Genomic DNA, 21,074 nt, shown 5'->3' with positions numbered 1-21,074 from the left:
GGAGAGGTACTTGTACATGGAGCGGAGAGGTACTTGTACATGAGAGCGGAGAGGTACTTGTACATGGAGCGGAGAGGTACTTGTACATTGAGCGGAGAGGTACTGTCGACACTTGTACATTCAGCGGAGAGGTACTTGTACATGGAGCGGAGAGGTACTGTCGATACTTGACATTGAGCGGAGAGGTACTTGTACATGGAGCGGAGAGGTACTTGTACATGGAGCGGAGAGGTACTTGTACATGGAGCGGAGATGTACTTGTACATTGAGCGGAGAGGTACTTGTACATGGAGCGGAGAGGTACTTGTACATGGAGCGGAGATGTACTTGTACATGGAGCGGAGAGGTACTTGTACATGGAGCGGAGATGTACTTGTACATTGAGCGGAGAGGTACTTGTACATGGAGCAGAGATGTACTTGTACATGGAGCGGAGAGGTACTTGTACATGGAGCGGAGAGGTACTTGTACATTGAGCGGAGATGTACTTGTACATGGAGCGGAGATGTACTTGTACATGGATCGGAGAGGTACTTGTACATGAGAGCGGAGAGGTACTGTCGACACTTGTACATTGAGCGTAGAGGTACTGTCGACACTTGTACATTGAGCGGAGAGGTACTTGTACATGGAGCGGAGAGGTACTGTCGACACTTGTACATTGAGCGGAGAGGTACTTGTACATTGAGCGGAGAGGTACTTGTACATGGAGCGCAGAGGTACTTGTACATTGAGCGGAGAGGTACTTGTACATGGAGCGGAGAGGTACTTGTACATGAGAGCGGAGAGGTACTTGTACATGGAGCGGAGAGGTACTTGTACATTGAGCGGAGAGGTACTGTCGACACTTGTACATTCAGCGGAGAGGTACTTGTACATGGAGCGGAGAGGTACTGTCGATACTTGACATTGAGCGGAGAGGTACTTGTACATGGAGCGGAGAGGTACTTGTACATGGAGCGGAGAGGTACTTGTACATGGAGCGGAGAGGTACTTGTACATTGAGCGGAGAGGTACTTGTACATGGAGCGGAGAGGTACTTGTACATTGAGCGGAGAGGTACTTGTACATGGAGCGGAGAGGTACTTGTACATGGAGCGGAGAGGTACTTGTACATGGAGCGGAGAGGTACTTGTACATGGAGCGGAGAGGTACTTGTACATTGAGCGGAGATGTACTTGTACATGGAGCGGAGATGTACTTGTACATGGATCGGAGAGGTACTTGTACATGAGAGCGGAGAGGTACTGTCGACACTTGTACATTGAGCGTAGAGGTACTGTCGACACTTGTACATTGAGCGGAGAGGTACTTGTACATGGAGCGGAGAGGTACTGTCGACACTTGTACATTGAGCGGAGAGGTACTTGTACATTGAGCGGAGAGGTACTTGTACATGGAGCGCAGAGGTACTTGTACATTGAGCGGAGAGGTACTTGTACATGGAGCGGAGAGGTACTTGTACATGAGAGCGGAGAGGTACTTGTACATGGAGCGGAGAGGTACTTGTACATTGAGCGGAGAGGTACTGTCGACACTTGTACATTCAGCGGAGAGGTACTTGTACATGGAGCGGAGAGGTACTGTCGATACTTGACATTGAGCGGAGAGGTACTTGTACATGGAGCGGAGAGGTATTTGTACATTGAGCGGAGAGGTACTTGTACATTGAGCGGAGAGGTACTGTCGACACTTGTACATTCAGCGGAGAGCTACTTGTACATGGAGCGGAGAGGTATTTGTACATTGAGCGGAGAGGTACTTGTACATGGAGCGGAGAGGTACTTGTACATAGAGCGGAGAGGTACTTATACATGGAGCGGAGAGGTATTTGTACATTGAGCGGAGAGGTACTTGTACATGGAGCGGAGAGGTACTTGTACATGAGAGCGGAGAGGTATTTGTACATGGAGCGGAAAGGTACTGTCGACACTTGTACATTGAGCGGAGAGCTACTTGTACATGGAGCGGAGAGGTACTTGTACATGAGAGCGGAGAGGTACTTGTACATGGAGCGGAGAGGTATTTGTACATGGAGCGGAGAGGTACTGTCGACACTTGACATTGAGCGGAGAGGTACTTGTACATGGAGCGGAGAGGTACTTGTACATGAGAGCGGAGAGGTATTTGTACATGGAGCGGAGAGGTACTGTCGACACTTGACATTGAGCGGAGAGGTACTTGTACATGGAGCGGAGAGGTACTTGTACATGGAGCGGAGAGGTACTTGTACATGGAGCGGAGAGGTACTTGTACATGGAGCGGAGAGGTACTTGTACATGGAGCGGAGATGTACTTGTACATTGAGCGGAGAGGTACTTGTACATGGAGCAGAGATGTACTTGTACATGGAGCGGAGATGTACTTGTACATTGAGCGGAGAGGTACTTGTACATGGAGCGGAGAGGTACTTGTACATGGAGCGGAGATGTACTTGTACATGGAGCGGAGAGGTACTTGTACATGGAGCGGAGATGTACTTGTACATTGAGCGGAGAGGTACTTGTACATGGAGCAGAGATGTACTTGTACATGGAGCGGAGAGGTACTTGTACATGGAGCGGAGAGGTACTTGTACATGGAGCGGAGAGGTACTTGTACATGGAGCGGAGAGGTACTTGTACATTGAGCGGAGAGGTACTTGTACATTGAGCGGAGAGGTACTTGTACATGGAGCTAGGGCTGGGTATCGAGTTTCGATACTTACTTGGCACCGAAATGGAAACATCGATACTAAGGGGTATCGAAGCCTCCCTTGTCAATCGATACCAATTTTCGATACCAAAACAAAACAGCGTCATTGAGCCTATAAGCATGCGACATGCTTGCACGCCGCGCTCTAATACGGCTGGTGATTGGCTGTCATGTAGAGGCATGCAGGAAACGTTACGCCCACTTTAGCCGGTGTGTTTGTTGTGACTGTGAGCCAGGCGTGCGGTGCGGATAGTATACAAGAAGTTAGCCACTCAAGCTACTCCTATCCTGGATTACCATATGGCGAAGATGATGAAAAGCAGGAAAAGAAACAGAAACAACACGGACTGGTTTCCACAGACAAGAGAAATAATTGAGAGGTGGGTCAGCTCAGCTTACCGCAAGTTAGCGGTTATCAGATCCCTCAGTCTGACAAATCCATGCATCTGGCTGTGAGTTGTAGCATTAGATCGTTTAATTAATTGCCGCCGTAACGTTATGCGCAAGCGGGCATTGTGTATTTTTAGCAACTCGTTAACAAACGCTGATGTCATGATAGTTTGTTGAATGTAAATGCGATTCATTTATATTGATTGGCTAGTCAGTGAAGTTGAGCTGTCTCGTCAGATTTGACAAGAATGACGTTCTGTTGCAGCAGTGAGCACACTGATCTGCAACGCTAGCGTTAATGTTTAATTAATTAGCGTTATGTGCAAGCGGGCAGTTATCGCCCATGTATTTTTAGCAACTCGTTAACAAACGCTGATGTCATGATAGTTTGTTGAATATAAATGCGATTCACTTTGTGGCATATAAGGCTATATTGATAGGCTAGTCAATGCTCAACTAGTCTTCCATGCATGAAGTGGAGCCATCTCATCAGTTTGTACAAGAATAGAGTTCTGTTGCATCAGTGAGCATTAAACCCTGATTTGCAACTCTCTGTTTTGCACTGAAAACTATTCCACTGATTTATTTGTTTTAGCTACATTTCTTTCCTTTGTAGTACTCCAATATTTTTTGTAGGGACGGCAATACGTTTAGAGAACTTAAAGTTATGTTAAATACAGTAGGTTTTATTTTTTTCTGCTGTAAAACTTAAGATGGGGGGAAACTAAAGATTTGTAAAATAATTTCAATGTGTAATGCAGTTTTATTTTTGTTAAAATGGATTTTTCTAAAAATTGGTATCGAAAAAAGTATCGTTCAGGAACCGGTATCGAAATCCAAGTATCGAAACGGTATCGATATCGAAAAATTTTGAACGATACCCAGCCCTACATGGAGCGCAGATGTACTTGTACATTGAGCGGAGAGGTACTGGTACATGGAGTGGAGATGTACTTGTACATTGAGCGGAGAGGTACTTGTACATGGAGCGCAGAGGTACTTGTACATTGAGCGGAGAGGTACTTGTACATGGAGCGGAGAGGTACTTGTACATGAGAGCGGAGAGGTACTTGTACATGGAGCGGAGAGGTACTTGTACATTGAGCGGAGAGGTACTGTCGACACTTGTACATTCAGCGGAGAGGTACTTGTACATGGAGCGGAGAGGTACTGTCGATACTTGACATTGAGCGGAGAGGTACTTGTACATGGAGCGGAGAGGTACTTGTACATGGAGCGGAGAGGTACTTGTACATGGAGCGGAGATGTACTTGTACATTGAGCGGAGAGGTACTTGTACATGGAGCGGAGAGGTACTTGTACATGGAGCGGAGATGTACTTGTACATGGAGCGGAGAGGTACTTGTACATGGAGCGGAGATGTACTTGTACATTGAGCGGAGAGGTACTTGTACATGGAGCAGAGATGTACTTGTACATGGAGCGGAGAGGTACTTGTACATGGAGCGGAGAGGTACTTGTACATTGAGCGGAGATGTACTTGTACATGGAGCGGAGATGTACTTGTACATGGATCGGAGAGGTACTTGTACATGAGAGCGGAGAGGTACTGTCGACACTTGTACATTGAGCGTAGAGGTACTGTCGACACTTGTACATTGAGCGGAGAGGTACTTGTACATGGAGCGGAGAGGTACTGTCGACACTTGTACATTGAGCGGAGAGGTACTTGTACATTGAGCGGAGAGGTACTTGTACATGGAGCGCAGAGGTACTTGTACATTGAGCGGAGAGGTACTTGTACATGGAGCGGAGAGGTACTTGTACATGAGAGCGGAGAGGTACTTGTACATGGAGCGGAGAGGTACTTGTACATTGAGCGGAGAGGTACTGTCGACACTTGTACATTCAGCGGAGAGGTACTTGTACATGGAGCGGAGAGGTACTGTCGATACTTGACATTGAGCGGAGAGGTACTTGTACATGGAGCGGAGAGGTACTTGTACATGGAGCGGAGAGGTACTTGTACATGGAGCGGAGAGGTACTTGTACATTGAGCGGAGAGGTACTTGTACATGGAGCGGAGAGGTACTTGTACATTGAGCGGAGAGGTACTTGTACATGGAGCGGAGAGGTACTTGTACATGGAGCGGAGAGGTACTTGTACATGGAGCGGAGAGGTACTTGTACATGGAGCGGAGAGGTACTTGTACATTGAGCGGAGATGTACTTGTACATGGAGCGGAGATGTACTTGTACATGGATCGGAGAGGTACTTGTACATGAGAGCGGAGAGGTACTGTCGACACTTGTACATTGAGCGTAGAGGTACTGTCGACACTTGTACATTGAGCGGAGAGGTACTTGTACATGGAGCGGAGAGGTACTGTCGACACTTGTACATTGAGCGGAGAGGTACTTGTACATTGAGCGGAGAGGTACTTGTACATGGAGCGCAGAGGTACTTGTACATTGAGCGGAGAGGTACTTGTACATGGAGCGGAGAGGTACTTGTACATGAGAGCGGAGAGGTACTTGTACATGGAGCGGAGAGGTACTTGTACATTGAGCGGAGAGGTACTGTCGACACTTGTACATTCAGCGGAGAGGTACTTGTACATGGAGCGGAGAGGTACTGTCGATACTTGACATTGAGCGGAGAGGTACTTGTACATGGAGCGGAGAGGTATTTGTACATTGAGCGGAGAGGTACTTGTACATTGAGCGGAGAGGTACTGTCGACACTTGTACATTCAGCGGAGAGCTACTTGTACATGGAGCGGAGAGGTATTTGTACATTGAGCGGAGAGGTACTTGTACATGGAGCGGAGAGGTACTTGTACATAGAGCGGAGAGGTACTTATACATGGAGCGGAGAGGTATTTGTACATTGAGCGGAGAGGTACTTGTACATGGAGCGGAGAGGTACTTGTACATGAGAGCGGAGAGGTATTTGTACATGGAGCGGAAAGGTACTGTCGACACTTGTACATTGAGCGGAGAGCTACTTGTACATGGAGCGGAGAGGTACTTGTACATGAGAGCGGAGAGGTACTTGTACATGGAGCGGAGAGGTATTTGTACATGGAGCGGAGAGGTACTGTCGACACTTGACATTGAGCGGAGAGGTACTTGTACATGGAGCGGAGAGGTACTTGTACATGAGAGCGGAGAGGTATTTGTACATGGAGCGGAGAGGTACTGTCGACACTTGACATTGAGCGGAGAGGTACTTGTACATGGAGCGGAGAGGTACTTGTACATGGAGCGGAGAGGTACTTGTACATGGAGCGGAGAGGTACTTGTACATGGAGCGGAGAGGTACTTGTACATGGAGCGGAGATGTACTTGTACATTGAGCGGAGAGGTACTTGTACATGGAGCAGAGATGTACTTGTACATGGAGCGGAGATGTACTTGTACATTGAGCGGAGAGGTACTTGTACATGGAGCGGAGAGGTACTTGTACATGGAGCGGAGATGTACTTGTACATGGAGCGGAGAGGTACTTGTACATGGAGCGGAGATGTACTTGTACATTGAGCGGAGAGGTACTTGTACATGGAGCAGAGATGTACTTGTACATGGAGCGGAGAGGTACTTGTACATGGAGCGGAGAGGTACTTGTACATGGAGCGGAGAGGTACTTGTACATGGAGCGGAGAGGTACTTGTACATTGAGCGGAGAGGTACTTGTACATTGAGCGGAGAGGTACTTGTACATGGAGCTAGGGCTGGGTATCGAGTTTCGATACTTACTTGGCACCGAAATGGAAACATCGATACTAAGGGGTATCGAAGCCTCCCTTGTCAATCGATACCAATTTTCGATACCAAAACAAAACAGCGTCATTGAGCCTATAAGCATGCGACATGCTTGCACGCCGCGCTCTAATACGGCTGGTGATTGGCTGTCATGTAGAGGCATGCAGGAAACGTTACGCCCACTTTAGCCGGTGTGTTTGTTGTGACTGTGAGCCAGGCGTGCGGTGCGGATAGTATACAAGAAGTTAGCCACTCAAGCTACTCCTATCCTGGATTACCATATGGCGAAGATGATGAAAAGCAGGAAAAGAAACAGAAACAACACGGACTGGTTTCCACAGACAAGAGAAATAATTGAGAGGTGGGTCAGCTCAGCTTACCGCAAGTTAGCGGTTATCAGATCCCTCAGTCTGACAAATCCATGCATCTGGCTGTGAGTTGTAGCATTAGATCGTTTAATTAATTGCCGCCGTAACGTTATGCGCAAGCGGGCATTGTGTATTTTTAGCAACTCGTTAACAAACGCTGATGTCATGATAGTTTGTTGAATGTAAATGCGATTCATTTATATTGATTGGCTAGTCAGTGAAGTTGAGCTGTCTCGTCAGATTTGACAAGAATGACGTTCTGTTGCAGCAGTGAGCACACTGATCTGCAACGCTAGCGTTAATGTTTAATTAATTAGCGTTATGTGCAAGCGGGCAGTTATCGCCCATGTATTTTTAGCAACTCGTTAACAAACGCTGATGTCATGATAGTTTGTTGAATATAAATGCGATTCACTTTGTGGCATATAAGGCTATATTGATAGGCTAGTCAATGCTCAACTAGTCTTCCATGCATGAAGTGGAGCCATCTCATCAGTTTGTACAAGAATAGAGTTCTGTTGCATCAGTGAGCATTAAACCCTGATTTGCAACTCTCTGTTTTGCACTGAAAACTATTCCACTGATTTATTTGTTTTAGCTACATTTCTTTCCTTTGTAGTACTCCAATATTTTTTGTAGGGACGGCAATACGTTTAGAGAACTTAAAGTTATGTTAAATACAGTAGGTTTTATTTTTTTCTGCTGTAAAACTTAAGATGGGGGGAAACTAAAGATTTGTAAAATAATTTCAATGTGTAATGCAGTTTTATTTTTGTTAAAATGGATTTTTCTAAAAATTGGTATCGAAAAAAGTATCGTTCAGGAACCGGTATCGAAATCCAAGTATCGAAACGGTATCGATATCGAAAAATTTTGAACGATACCCAGCCCTACATGGAGCGCAGATGTACTTGTACATTGAGCGGAGAGGTACTGGTACATGGAGTGGAGATGTACTTGTACATTGAGCGGAGAGGTACTTGTACATTGAGCGGAGAGGTACTTGTACATGGAGCGGAGATGTACTTGTACATTGAGCGGAGAGGTACTGGTACATGGAGCGGAGATGTACTTGTACATTGAGCGGAGAGGTACTTGTACATGGAGTGGAGATGTACTTGTACATTGAGCGGAGAGGTACTGGTACATGGAGCGGAGATGTACTTGTACATTGAGCGGAGAGGTACTTGTACATGGAGTGGAGATGTACTTGTACATTGAGCGGAGAGGTACTGGTACATGGAGCGGAGATGTACTTGTACATTGAGCGGAGAGGTACTTGTACATGGAGTGGAGATGTACTTGTACATGGAGCGGAGATGTACTTGTACATTGAGCGGAGAGGTACTTGTACATGGAGCGGAGATGTACTTGTACATGGAGCGGAGAGGTACTTGTACATGGAGCGGAGATGTACTTGTACATTGAGCGGAGAGGTACTTGTACATGGAGCGGAGAGGTACTTGTACATGGAGCGGAGATGTACTTGTACATGGAGCGGAGAGGTACTTGTACATGGAGCGGAGATGTACTTGTACATTGAGCGGAGAGGTACTTGTACATGGAGCAGAGATGTACTTGTACATGGAGCGGAGAGGTACTTGTACATGGAGCGGAGAGGTACTTGTACATGGAGCGGAGAGGTACTTGTACATGGAGCGGAGAGGTACTTGTACATTGAGCGGAGAGGTACTTGTACATTGAGCGGAGAGGTACTTGTACATGGAGCTAGGGCTGGGTATCAAGTTTCGATACTTACTTGGCACCGAAATGGAAACATCGATACTAAGGGGTATCGAAGCCTCCCTTGTCAATCGATACCAATTTTCGATACCAAAACAAAACAGCGTCATTGAGCCTATAAGCATGCGACATGCTTGCACGCCGCGCTCTAATACGGCTGGTGATTGGCTGTCATGTAGAGGCATGCAGGAAACGTTACGCCCACTTTAGCCGGTGTGTTTGTTGTGACTGTGAGCCAGGCGTGCGGTGCGGATAGTATACAAGAAGTTAGCCACTCAAGCTACTCCTATCCTGGATTACCATATGGCGAAGATGATGAAAAGCAGGAAAAGAAACAGAAACAACACGGACTGGTTTCCACAGACAAGAGAAATAATTGAGAGGTGGGTCAGCTCAGCTTACCGCAAGTTAGCGGTTATCAGATCCCTCAGTCTGACAAATCCATGCATCTGGCTGTGAGTTGTAGCATTAGATCGTTTAATTAATTGCCGCCGTAACGTTATGCGCAAGCGGGCATTGTGTATTTTTAGCAACTCGTTAACAAACGCTGATGTCATGATAGTTTGTTGAATGTAAATGCGATTCATTTATATTGATTGGCTAGTCAGTGAAGTTGAGCTGTCTCGTCAGATTTGACAAGAATGACGTTCTGTTGCAGCAGTGAGCACACTGATCTGCAACGCTAGCGTTAATGTTTAATTAATTAGCGTTATGTGCAAGCGGGCAGTTATCGCCCATGTATTTTTAGCAACTCGTTAACAAACGCTGATGTCATGATAGTTTGTTGAATATAAATACGATTCACTTTGTGGCATATAAGGCTATATTGATAGGCTAGTCAATGCTCAACTAGTCTTCCATGCATGAAGTGGAGCCATCTCATCAGTTTGTACAATAATAGAGTTCTGTTGCATCAGTGAGCATTAAACCCTGATTTGCAACTCTCTGTTTTGCACTGAAAACTATTCCACTGATTTATTTGTTTTAGCTACATTTCTTTCCTTTGTAGTACTCCAATATTTTTTGTAGGGACGGCAATACGTTTAGAGAACTTAAAGTTATGTTAAATACAGTAGGTTTTATTTTTTTCTGCTGTAAAACTTAAGATGGGGGGAAACTAAAGATTTGTAAAATAATTTCAATGTGTAATGCAGTTTTATTTTTGTTAAAATGGATTTTTCTAAAAATTGGTATCGAAAAAAGTATCGTTCAGGAACCGGTATCGAAATCCAAGTATCGAAACGGTATCGATATCGAAAAATTTTGAACGATACCCAGCCCTACATGGAGCGCAGATGTACTTGTACATTGAGCGGAGAGGTACTGGTACATGGAGCGGAGATGTACTTGTACATTGAGCGGAGAGGTACTTGTACATTGAGCGGAGAGGTACTTGTACATGGAGCGGAGATGTACTTGTACATTGAGCGGAGAGGTACTGGTACATGGAGCGGAGATGTACTTGTACATTGAGCGGAGAGGTACTTGTACATGGAGTGGAGATGTACTTGTACATTGAGCGGAGAGGTACTGGTACATGGAGCGGAGATGTACTTGTACATTGAGCGGAGAGGTACTTGTACATGGAGTGGAGATGTACTTGTACATTGAGCGGAGAGGTACTGGTACATGGAGCGGAGATGTACTTGTACATTGAGCGGAGAGGTACTTGTACATGGAGTGGAGATGTACTTGTACATGGAGCGGAGATGTACTTGTACATTGAGCGGAGAGGTACTTGTACATGGAGTGGAGATGTACTTGTACATTGAGCGGAGAGGTACTGGTACATGGAGCGGAGATGTACTTGTACATTGAGCGGAGAGGTACTTGTACATGGAGTGGAGATGTACTTGTACATGGAGCGGAGATGTACTTGTACATTGAGCGGAGAGGTACTTGTACATGGAGCGGAGATGTACTTGTACATGGAGCGGAGAGGTACTTGTACATGGAGCGGAGAGGTACTTGTACATGGAGCGGAGATGTACTTGTACATGGAGCGGAGATGTACTTGTACATGGAGCGGAGAGGTACTTGTACATGGAGCGGAGAGGTACTTATACATTGAGCGGAGACGTACTTGTACATGGAGCGGAGATGTACTTGTACATTGAGCGGAGAGGTACTTGTACATTGAGCGGAGAGGTACTGGTACATGGAGCGGAGATGTACTTGTACATTGAGCGGAGAGGTACTTGTACATGGAGCGGAGAGGTACTTGTACATTGAGCGGAGAGGTACTTGTACATTGAGCGGAGACGTACTTGTACATTGAGCGGAGATGTACTTGTACATGGAGCGGAGATGTACTTGTACATGGATCGGAGAGGTACTTGTACATGAGAGCGGAGAGGTACTGTCGACACTTGTACATTGAGCGTAGAGGTACTGTCGACACTTGTACATTGAGCGGAGAGGTACTTGTACATGGAGCGGAGAGGTACTGTCGACACTTGTACATTGAGCGGAGAGGTACTTGTACATTGAGCGGAGAGGTACTTGTACATGGAGCGCAGAGGTACTTGTACATTGAGCGGAGAGGTACTTGTACATGGAGCGGAGAGGTACTTGTACATGAGAGCGGAGAGGTACTTGTACATGGAGCGGAGAGGTACTTGTACATTGAGCGGAGAGGTACTGTCGACACTTGTACATTCAGCGGAGAGGTACTTGTACATGGAGCGGAGAGGTACTGTCGATACTTGACATTGAGCGGAGAGGTACTTGTACATGGAGCGGAGAGGTACTTGTACATGGAGCGGAGAGGTACTTGTACATGGAGCGGAGAGGTACTTGTACATTGAGCGGAGAGGTACTTGTACATGGAGCGGAGAGGTACTTGTACATTGAGCGGAGAGGTACTTGTACATGGAGCGGAGAGGTACTTGTACATGGAGCGGAGAGGTACTTGTACATGGAGCGGAGAGGTACTTGTACATGGAGCGGAGAGGTACTTGTACATTGAGCGGAGATGTACTTGTACATGGAGCGGAGATGTACTTGTACATGGATTGGAGAGGTACTTGTACATGAGAGCGGAGAGGTACTGTCGACACTTGTACATTGAGCGTAGAGGTACTGTCGACACTTGTACATTGAGCGGAGAGGTACTTGTACATGGAGCGGAGAGGTACTGTCGACACTTGTACATTGAGCGGAGAGGTACTTGTACATTGAGCGGAGAGGTACTTGTACATGGAGCGCAGAGGTACTTGTACATTGAGCGGAGAGGTACTTGTACATGGAGCGGAGAGGTACTTGTACATGAGAGCGGAGAGGTACTTGTACATGGAGCGGAGAGGTACTTGTACATTGAGCGGAGAGGTACTGTCGACACTTGTACATTCAGCGGAGAGGTACTTGTACATGGAGCGGAGAGGTACTGTCGATACTTGACATTGAGCGGAGAGGTACTTGTACATGGAGCGGAGAGGTATTTGTACATTGAGCGGAGAGGTACTTGTACATTGAGCGGAGAGGTACTGTCGACACTTGTACATTCAGCGGAGAGCTACTTGTACATGGAGCGGAGAGGTATTTGTACATTGAGCGGAGAGGTACTTGTACATGGAGCGGAGAGGTACTTGTACATAGAGCGGAGAGGTACTTATACATGGAGCGGAGAGGTATTTGTACATTGAGCGGAGAGGTACTTGTACATGGAGCGGAGAGGTACTTGTACATGAGAGCGGAGAGGTATTTGTACATGGAGCGGAAAGGTACTGTCGACACTTGTACATTGAGCGGAGAGCTACTTGTACATGGAGCGGAGAGGTACTTGTACATGAGAGCGGAGAGGTACTTGTACATGGAGCGGAGAGGTATTTGTACATGGAGCGGAGAGGTACTGTCGACACTTGACATTGAGCGGAGAGGTACTTGTACATGGAGCGGAGAGGTACTTGTACATGAGAGCGGAGAGGTATTTGTACATGGAGCGGAGAGGTACTGTCGACACTTGACATTGAGCGGAGAGGTACTTGTACATGGAGCGGAGAGGTACTTGTACATGGAGCGGAGAGGTACTTGTACATGGAGCGGAGAGGTACTTGTACATGGAGCGGAGAGGTACTTGTACATGGAGCGGAGATGTACTTGTACATTGAGCGGAGAGGTACTTGTACATGGAGCAGAGATGTACTTGTACATGGAGTGGAGATGTACTTGTACATTGAGCGGAGAGGTACTTGTACATGGAGCGGAGAGGTACTTGTACATGGAGCGGAGATGTACTTGTACATGGAGCGGAGAGGTACTTGTACATGGAGCGGAGATGTACTTGTACATTGAGCGGAGAGGTACTTGTACATGGAGCAGAGATGTACTTGTACATGGAGCGGAGAGGTACTTGTACATGGAGCGGAGAGGTACTTGTACATGGAGCGGAGAGGTACTTGTACATGGAGCGGAGAGGTACTTGTACATTGAGCGGAGAGGTACTTGTACATTGAGCGGAGAGGTACTTGTACATGGAGCTAGGGCTGGGTATCGAGTTTCGATACTTACTTGGCACCGAAATGGAAACATCGATACTAAGGGGTATCGAAGCCTCCCTTGTCAATCGATACCAATTTTCGATACCAAAACAAAACAGCGTCATTGAGCCTATAAGCATGCGACATGCTTGCACGCCGCGCTCTAATACGGCTGGTGATTGGCTGTCATGTAGAGGCATGCAGGAAACGTTACGCCCACTTTAGCCGGTGTGTTTGTTGTGACTGTGAGCCAGGCGTGCGGTGCGGATAGTATACAAGAAGTTAGCCACTCAAGCTACTCCTATCCTGGATTACCATATGGCGAAGATGATGAAAAGCAGGAAAAGAAACAGAAACAACACGGACTGGTTTCCACAGACAAGAGAAATAATTGAGAGGTGGGTCAGCTCAGCTTACCGCAAGTTAGCGGTTATCAGATCCCTCAGTCTGACAAATCCATGCATCTGGCTGTGAGTTGTAGCATTAGATCGTTTAATTAATTGCCGCCGTAACGTTATGCGCAAGCGGGCATTGTGTATTTTTAGCAACTCGTTAACAAACGCTGATGTCATGATAGTTTGTTGAATGTAAATGCGATTCATTTATATTGATTGGCTAGTCAGTGAAGTTGAGCTGTCTCGTCAGATTTGACAAGAATGACGTTCTGTTGCAGCAGTGAGCACACTGATCTGCAACGCTAGCGTTAATGTTTAATTAATTAGCGTTATGTGCAAGCGGGCAGTTATCGCCCATGTATTTTTAGCAACTCGTTAACAAACGCTGATGTCATGATAGTTTGTTGAATATAAATGCGATTCACTTTGTGGCATATAAGGCTATATTGATAGGCTAGTCAATGCTCAACTAGTCTTCCATGCATGAAGTGGAGCCATCTCATCAGTTTGTACAAGAATAGAGTTCTGTTGCATCAGTGAGCATTAAACCCTGATTTGCAACTCTCTGTTTTGCACTGAAAACTATTCCACTGATTTATTTGTTTTAGCTACATTTCTTTCCTTTGTAGTACTCCAATATTTTTTGTAGGGACGGCAATACGTTTAGAGAACTTAAAGTTATGTTAAATACAGTAGGTTTTATTTTTTTCTGCTGTAAAACTTAAGATGGGGGGAAACTAAAGATTTGTAAAATAATTTCAATGTGTAATGCAGTTTTATTTTTGTTAAAATGGATTTTTCTAAAAATTGGTATCGAAAAAAGTATCGTTCAGGAACCGGTATCGAAATCCAAGTATCGAAACGGTATCGATATCGAAAAATTTTGAACGATACCCAGCCCTACATGGAGCGCAGATGTACTTGTACATTGAGCGGAGAGGTACTGGTACATGGAGTGGAGATGTACTTGTACATTGAGCGGAGAGGTACTTGTACATTGAGCGGAGAGGTACTTGTACATGGAGCGGAGATGTACTTGTACATTGAGCGGAGAGGTACTGGTACATGGAGCGGAGATGTACTTGTACATTGAGCGGAGAGGTACTTGTACATGGAGTGGAGATGTACTTGTACATTGAGCGGAGAGGTACTGGTACATGGAGCGGAGATGTACTTGTACATTGAGCGGAGAGGTACTTGTACATGGAGTGGAGATGTACTTGTACATTGAGCGGAGAGGTACTGGTACATGGAGCGGAGATGTACTTGTACATTGAGCGGAGAGGTACTTGTACATGGAGTGGAGATGTACTTGTACATGGAGCGGAGATGTACTTGTACATTGAGCGGAGAGGTACTTGTACATGGAGCGGAGATGTACTTGTACATGGAGCGGAGAGGTACTTGTACATGGAGCGGAGATGTACTTGTACATTGAGCGGAGAGGTACTTGTACATGGAGCGGAGAGGTACTTGTACATGGAGCGGAGATGTACTTGTACATGGAGCGGAGAGGTACTTGTACATGGAGCGGAGATGTACTTGTACATTGAGCGGAGAGGTACTTGTACATGGAGCAGAGATGTACTTGTACATGGAGCGGAGAGGTACTTGTACATGGAGCGGAGAGGTACTTGTACATGGAGCGGAGAGGTACTTGTACATGGAGCGGAGAGGTACTTGTACATTGAGCGGAGAGGTACTTGTACATTGAGCGGAGAGGTACTTGTACATGGAGCTAGGGCTGGGTATCAAGTTTCGATACTTACTTGGCACCGAAATGGAAACATCGATACTAAGGGGTATCGAAGCCTCCCTTGTCAATCGATACCAATTTTCGATACCAAAACAAAACAGCGTCATTGAGCCTATAAGCATGCGACATGCTTGCACGCCGCGCTCTAATACGGCTGGTGATTGGCTGTCATGTAGAGGCATGCAGGAAACGTTACGCCCACTTTAGCCGGTGTGTTTGTTGTGACTGTGAGCCAGGCGTGCGGTGCGGATAGTATACAAGAAGTTAGCCACTCAAGCTACTCCTATCCTGGATTACCATATGGCGAAGATGATGAAAAGCAGGAAAAGAAACAGAAACAACACGGACTGGTTTCCACAGACAAGATAAATAATTGAGAGGTGGGTCAGCTCAGCTTACCGCAAGTTAGCGGTTATCAGATCCCTCAGTCTGACAAATCCATGCATCTGGCTGTGAGTTGTAGCATTAGATCGTTTAATTAATTGCCGCCGTAACGTTATGCGCAAGCGGGCATTGTGTATTTTTAGCAACTCGTTAACAAACGCTGATGTCATGATAGTTTGTTGAATGTAAATGCGATTCATTTATATTGATTGGCTAGTCAGTGAAGTTGAGCTGTCTCGTCAGATTTGACAAGAATGACGTTCTGTTGCAGCAGTGAGCACACTGATCTGCAACGCTAGCGTTAATGTTTAATTAATTAGCGTTATGTGCAAGCGGGCAGTTATCGCCCATGTATTTTTAGCAACTCGTTAACAAACGCTGATGTCATGATAGTTTGTTGAATATAAATACGATTCACTTTGTGGCATATAAGGCTATATTGATAGGCTAGTCAATGCTCAACTAGTCTTCCATGCATGAAGTGGAGCCATCTCATCAGTTTGTACAATAATAGAGTTCTGTTGCATCAGTGAGCATTAAACCCTGATTTGCAACTCTCTGTTTTGCACTGAAAACTATTCCACTGATTTATTTGTTTTAGCTACATTTCTTTCCTTTGTAGTACTCCAATATTTTTTGTAGGGACGGCAATACGTTTAGAGAACTTAAAGTTATGTTAAATACAGTAGGTTTTATTTTTTTCTGCTGTAAAACTTAAGATGGGGGGAAACTAAAGATTTGTAAAATAATTTCAATGTGTAATGCAGTTTTATTTTTGTTAAAATGGATTTTTCTAAAAATTGGTATCGAAAAAAGTATCGTTCAGGAACCGGTATCGAAATCCAAGTATCGAAACGGTATCGATATCGAAAAATTTTGAACGATACCCAGCCCTACATGGAGCGCAGATGTACTTGTACATTGAGCGGAGAGGTACTGGTACATGGAGCGGAGATGTACTTGTACATTGAGCGGAGAGGTACTTGTACATTGAGCGGAGAGGTACTTGTACATGGAGCGGAGATGTACTTGTACATTGAGCGGAGAGGTACTGGTACATGGAGCGGAGATGTACTTGTACATTGAGCGGAGAGGTACTTGTACATGGAGTGGAGATGTACTTGTACATTGAGCGGAGAGGTACTGGTACATGGAGCGGAGATGTACTTGTACATTGAGCGGAGAGGTACTTGTACATGGAGTGGAGATGTACTTGTACATTGAGCGGAGAGGTACTGGTACATGGAGCGGAGATGTACTTGTACATTGAGCGGAGAGGTACTTGTACATGGAGTGGAGATGTACTTGTACATGGAGCGGAGATGTACTTGTACATTGAGCGGAGAGGTACTTGTACATGGAGTGGAGATGTACTTGTACATTGAGCGGAGAGGTACTGGTACATGGAGCGGAGATGTACTTGTACATTGAGCGGAGAGGTACTTGTACATGGAGTGGAGATGTACTTGTACATGGAGCGGAGATGTACTTGTACATTGAGCGGAGAGGTACTTGTACATGGAGCGGAGATGTACTTGTACATGGAGCGGAGAGGTACTTGTACATGGAGCGGAGAGGTACTTGTACATGGAGCGGAGATGTACTTGTACATGGAGCGGAGATGTACTTGTACATGGAGCGGAGAGGTACTTGTACATGGAGCGGAGAGGTACTTATACATTGAGCGGAGACGTACTTGTACATGGAGCGGAGATGTACTTGTACATTGAGCGGAGAGGTACTTGTACATTGAGCGGAGAGGTACTGGTACATGGAGCGGAGATGTACTTGTACATTGAGCGGAGAGGTACTTGTACATGGAGCGGAGAGGTACTTGTACATTGAGCGGAGAGGTACTTGTACATTGAGCGGAGACATACTTGTACATTGAGCGGAGATGTACTTGTACATTGAGCGGAGATGTACTTGTACATTGAGCGGAGAGGTACTGGTACATGGAGCGGAGAGGTACTTGTACATGGAGCGGAGAGGTATTTGTACATGGAGCGGAGAGGTATTTGTACATGGAGCGGAGAGGTACTTGTACATTGAGCGGAGAGGTACTTGTACATGGAGCGGAGAGGTACTTGTACATGGAGCGGAGAGGTACTTGTACATGTAGCGGAGAGGTGCTTGTACATGGAGCGGAGAGGTACTTGTACATGGAGCGGAGAGGTATTTGTACATGGAGCGGAGAGGTACTTGTACATGGAGCGGAGAGGTACTTGTACATTCAGCGGAGAGGTACTTGTACATTGAGCGGAGAGGTACTTGTAGATGGAGCGGAGAGGTACTGTCGACACTTGTACATTGAGCGGAGAGGTACTTGTACATGGAGCGGAGAGGTACTTGTACATGGAGCGGAGAGGTACTGTCGACACTTGTACATTGAGCGGAGAGGTACTTGTACATGGAGCGGAGAGGTACTTGTACATGGAGCGGAGATGTACTTGTACATGGAGCGGAGAGGTACTTGTACATGGAGCGGAGATGTACTTGTACAGGGAGCGGAGAGGTACTTGTACATTGAGCGGAGAGGTACTTGTACATGGAGCGGAGAGGTACTTGTACATGGAGCGGAGAGGTACTTGTACATGGAGCGGAGAGGTACTTGTACATTGAGCGGAGAGGTACTTGTACATGGAGCGGAGAGGTACTTGTACATGGAGCGGAGAGGTACTTGTACATGGAGCGGAGAGGTACTTGTACATTGAGCGGAGAGGTACTTGTACATGGAGCGGAGAGGTACTTGTACATGGAGCGGAGAGGTACTTGTACATGGAGCGGAGAGGTACTTGTACATGGAGCGGAGAGGTACTTGTACATTGAGCGGAGATGTACTTGTACATGGAGCGGAGATGTACTTGTACATGGATCGGAGAGGTACTTGTACATGAGAGCGGAGAGGTACTGTCGACACTTGTACATTGAGCGTAGAGGTACTGTCGACACTTGTACATTGAGCGGAGAGGTACTTGTACATGGAGCGGAGAGGTACTGTCGACACTTGTACATTGAGCGGAGAGGTACTTGTACATTGAGCGGAGAGGTACTTGTACATGGAGCGCAGAGGTACTTGTACATTGAGCGGAGAGGTACTTGTACATGGAGCGGAGAGGTACTTGTATATGAGAGCGGAGAGGTACTTGTACATGGAGCGGAGAGGTACTTGTACATTGAGCGGAGAGGTACTGTCGACACTTGTACATTCAGCGGAGAGGTACTTGTACATGGAGCGGAGAGGTACTGTCGATACTTGACATTGAGCGGAGAGGTACTTGTACATGGAGCGGAGAGGTACTTGTACATGGAGCGGAGAGGTACTTGTACATTGAGCGGAGAGGTACTTGTACATGGAGCGGAGAGGTACTTGTACATTGAGCGGAGAGGTACTTGTACATGGAGCGGAGAGGTACTTGTACATGGAGCGGAGAGGTACTTGTACATGGAGCGGAGAGGTACTTGTACATGGAGCGGAGAGGTACTTGTACATTGAGCGGAGATGTACTTGTACATGGAGCGGAGATGTACTTGTACATGGATCGGAGAGGTACTTGTACATGAGAGCGGAGAGGTACTGTCGACACTTGTACATTGAGCGTAGAGGTACTGTCGACACTTGTACATTGAGCGGAGAGGTACTTGTACATGGAGCGGAGAGGTACTGTCGACACTTGTACATTGAGCGGAGAGGTACTTGTACATTGAGCGGAGAGGTACTTGTACATGGAGCGCAGAGGTACTTGTACATTGAGCGGAGAGGTACTTGTACATGGAGCGGAGAGGTACTTGTACATGAGAGCGGAGAGGTACTTGTACATGGAGCGGAGAGGTACTTGTACATTGAGCGGAGAGGTACTGTCGACACTTGTACATTCAGCGGAGAGGTACTTGTACATGGAGCGGAGAGGTACTGTCGATACTTGACATTGAGCGGAGAGGTACTTGTACATGGAGCGGAGAGGTATTTGTACATTGAGCGGAGAGGTACTTGTACATTGAGCGGAGAGGTACTGTCGACACTTGTACATTCAGCGGAGAGCTACTTGTACATGGAGCGGAGAGGTATTTGTACATTGAGCGGAGAGGTACTTGTACATGGAGCGGAGAGGTACTTGTACATAGAGCGGAGAGGTACTTATACATGGAGCGGAGAGGTATTTGTACATTGAGCGGAGAGGTACTTGTACATGGAGCGGAGAGGTACTTGTACATGAGAGCCGAGAGGTATTTGTACATGGAGCGGAAAGGTACTGTCGACACTTGTACATTGAGCGGAGAGCTACTTGTACATGGAGCGGAGAGGTACTTGTACATGAGAGCGGAGAGGTACTTGTACATGGAGCGGAGAGGTATTTGTACATGGAGCGGAGAGGTACTGTCGACACTTGACATTGAGCGGAGAGGTACTTGTACATGGAGCGGAGAGGTACTTGTACATGAGAGCGGAGAGGTATTTGTACATGGAGCGGAGAGGTACTGTCGACACTTGACATTGAGCGGAGAGGTACTTGTACATGGAGCGGAGAGGTACTTGTACATGGAGCGGAGAGGTACTTGTACATGGACCGGAGAGGTACTTGTACATGGAGCGGAGAGGTACTTGTACATGGAGCGGAGATGTACTTGTACATTGAGCGGAGAGGTACTTGTACATGGAGCAGAGATGTACTTGTACATGGAGCGGAGATGTACTTGTACATTGAGCGGAGAGGTACTTGTACATGGAGCGGAGAGGTACTTGTACATGGAGCGGAGATGTACTTGTACATGGAGCGGAGAGGTACTTGTACATGGAGCGGAGATGTACTTGTACATTGAGCGGAGAGGTACTTGTACATGGAGCAGAGATGTACTTGTACATGGAGCGGAGAGGTACTTGTACATGGAGCGGAGAGGTACTTGTACATGGAGCGGAGAGGTACTTGTACATGGAGCGGAGAGGTACTTGTACATTGAGCGGAGAGGTACTTGTACATTGAGCGGAGAGGTACTTGTACATGGAGCTAGGGCTGGGTATCGAGTTTCGATACTTACTTGGCACTGAAATGGAAACATCGATACTAAGGGGTATCGAAGCCTCCCTTGTCAATCGATACCAATTTTCGATACCAAAACAAAACAGCGTCATTGAGCCTAT

The sequence above is a fragment of the Poromitra crassiceps genome (assembly GCF_964638095.1).
Source record: "Poromitra crassiceps genome assembly, contig: HAP1_SCAFFOLD_64, whole genome shotgun sequence".
NCBI lineage: Eukaryota > Metazoa > Chordata > Actinopteri > Beryciformes > Melamphaidae > Poromitra > Poromitra crassiceps.
This window is presented reverse-complemented; position numbering follows the sequence as displayed.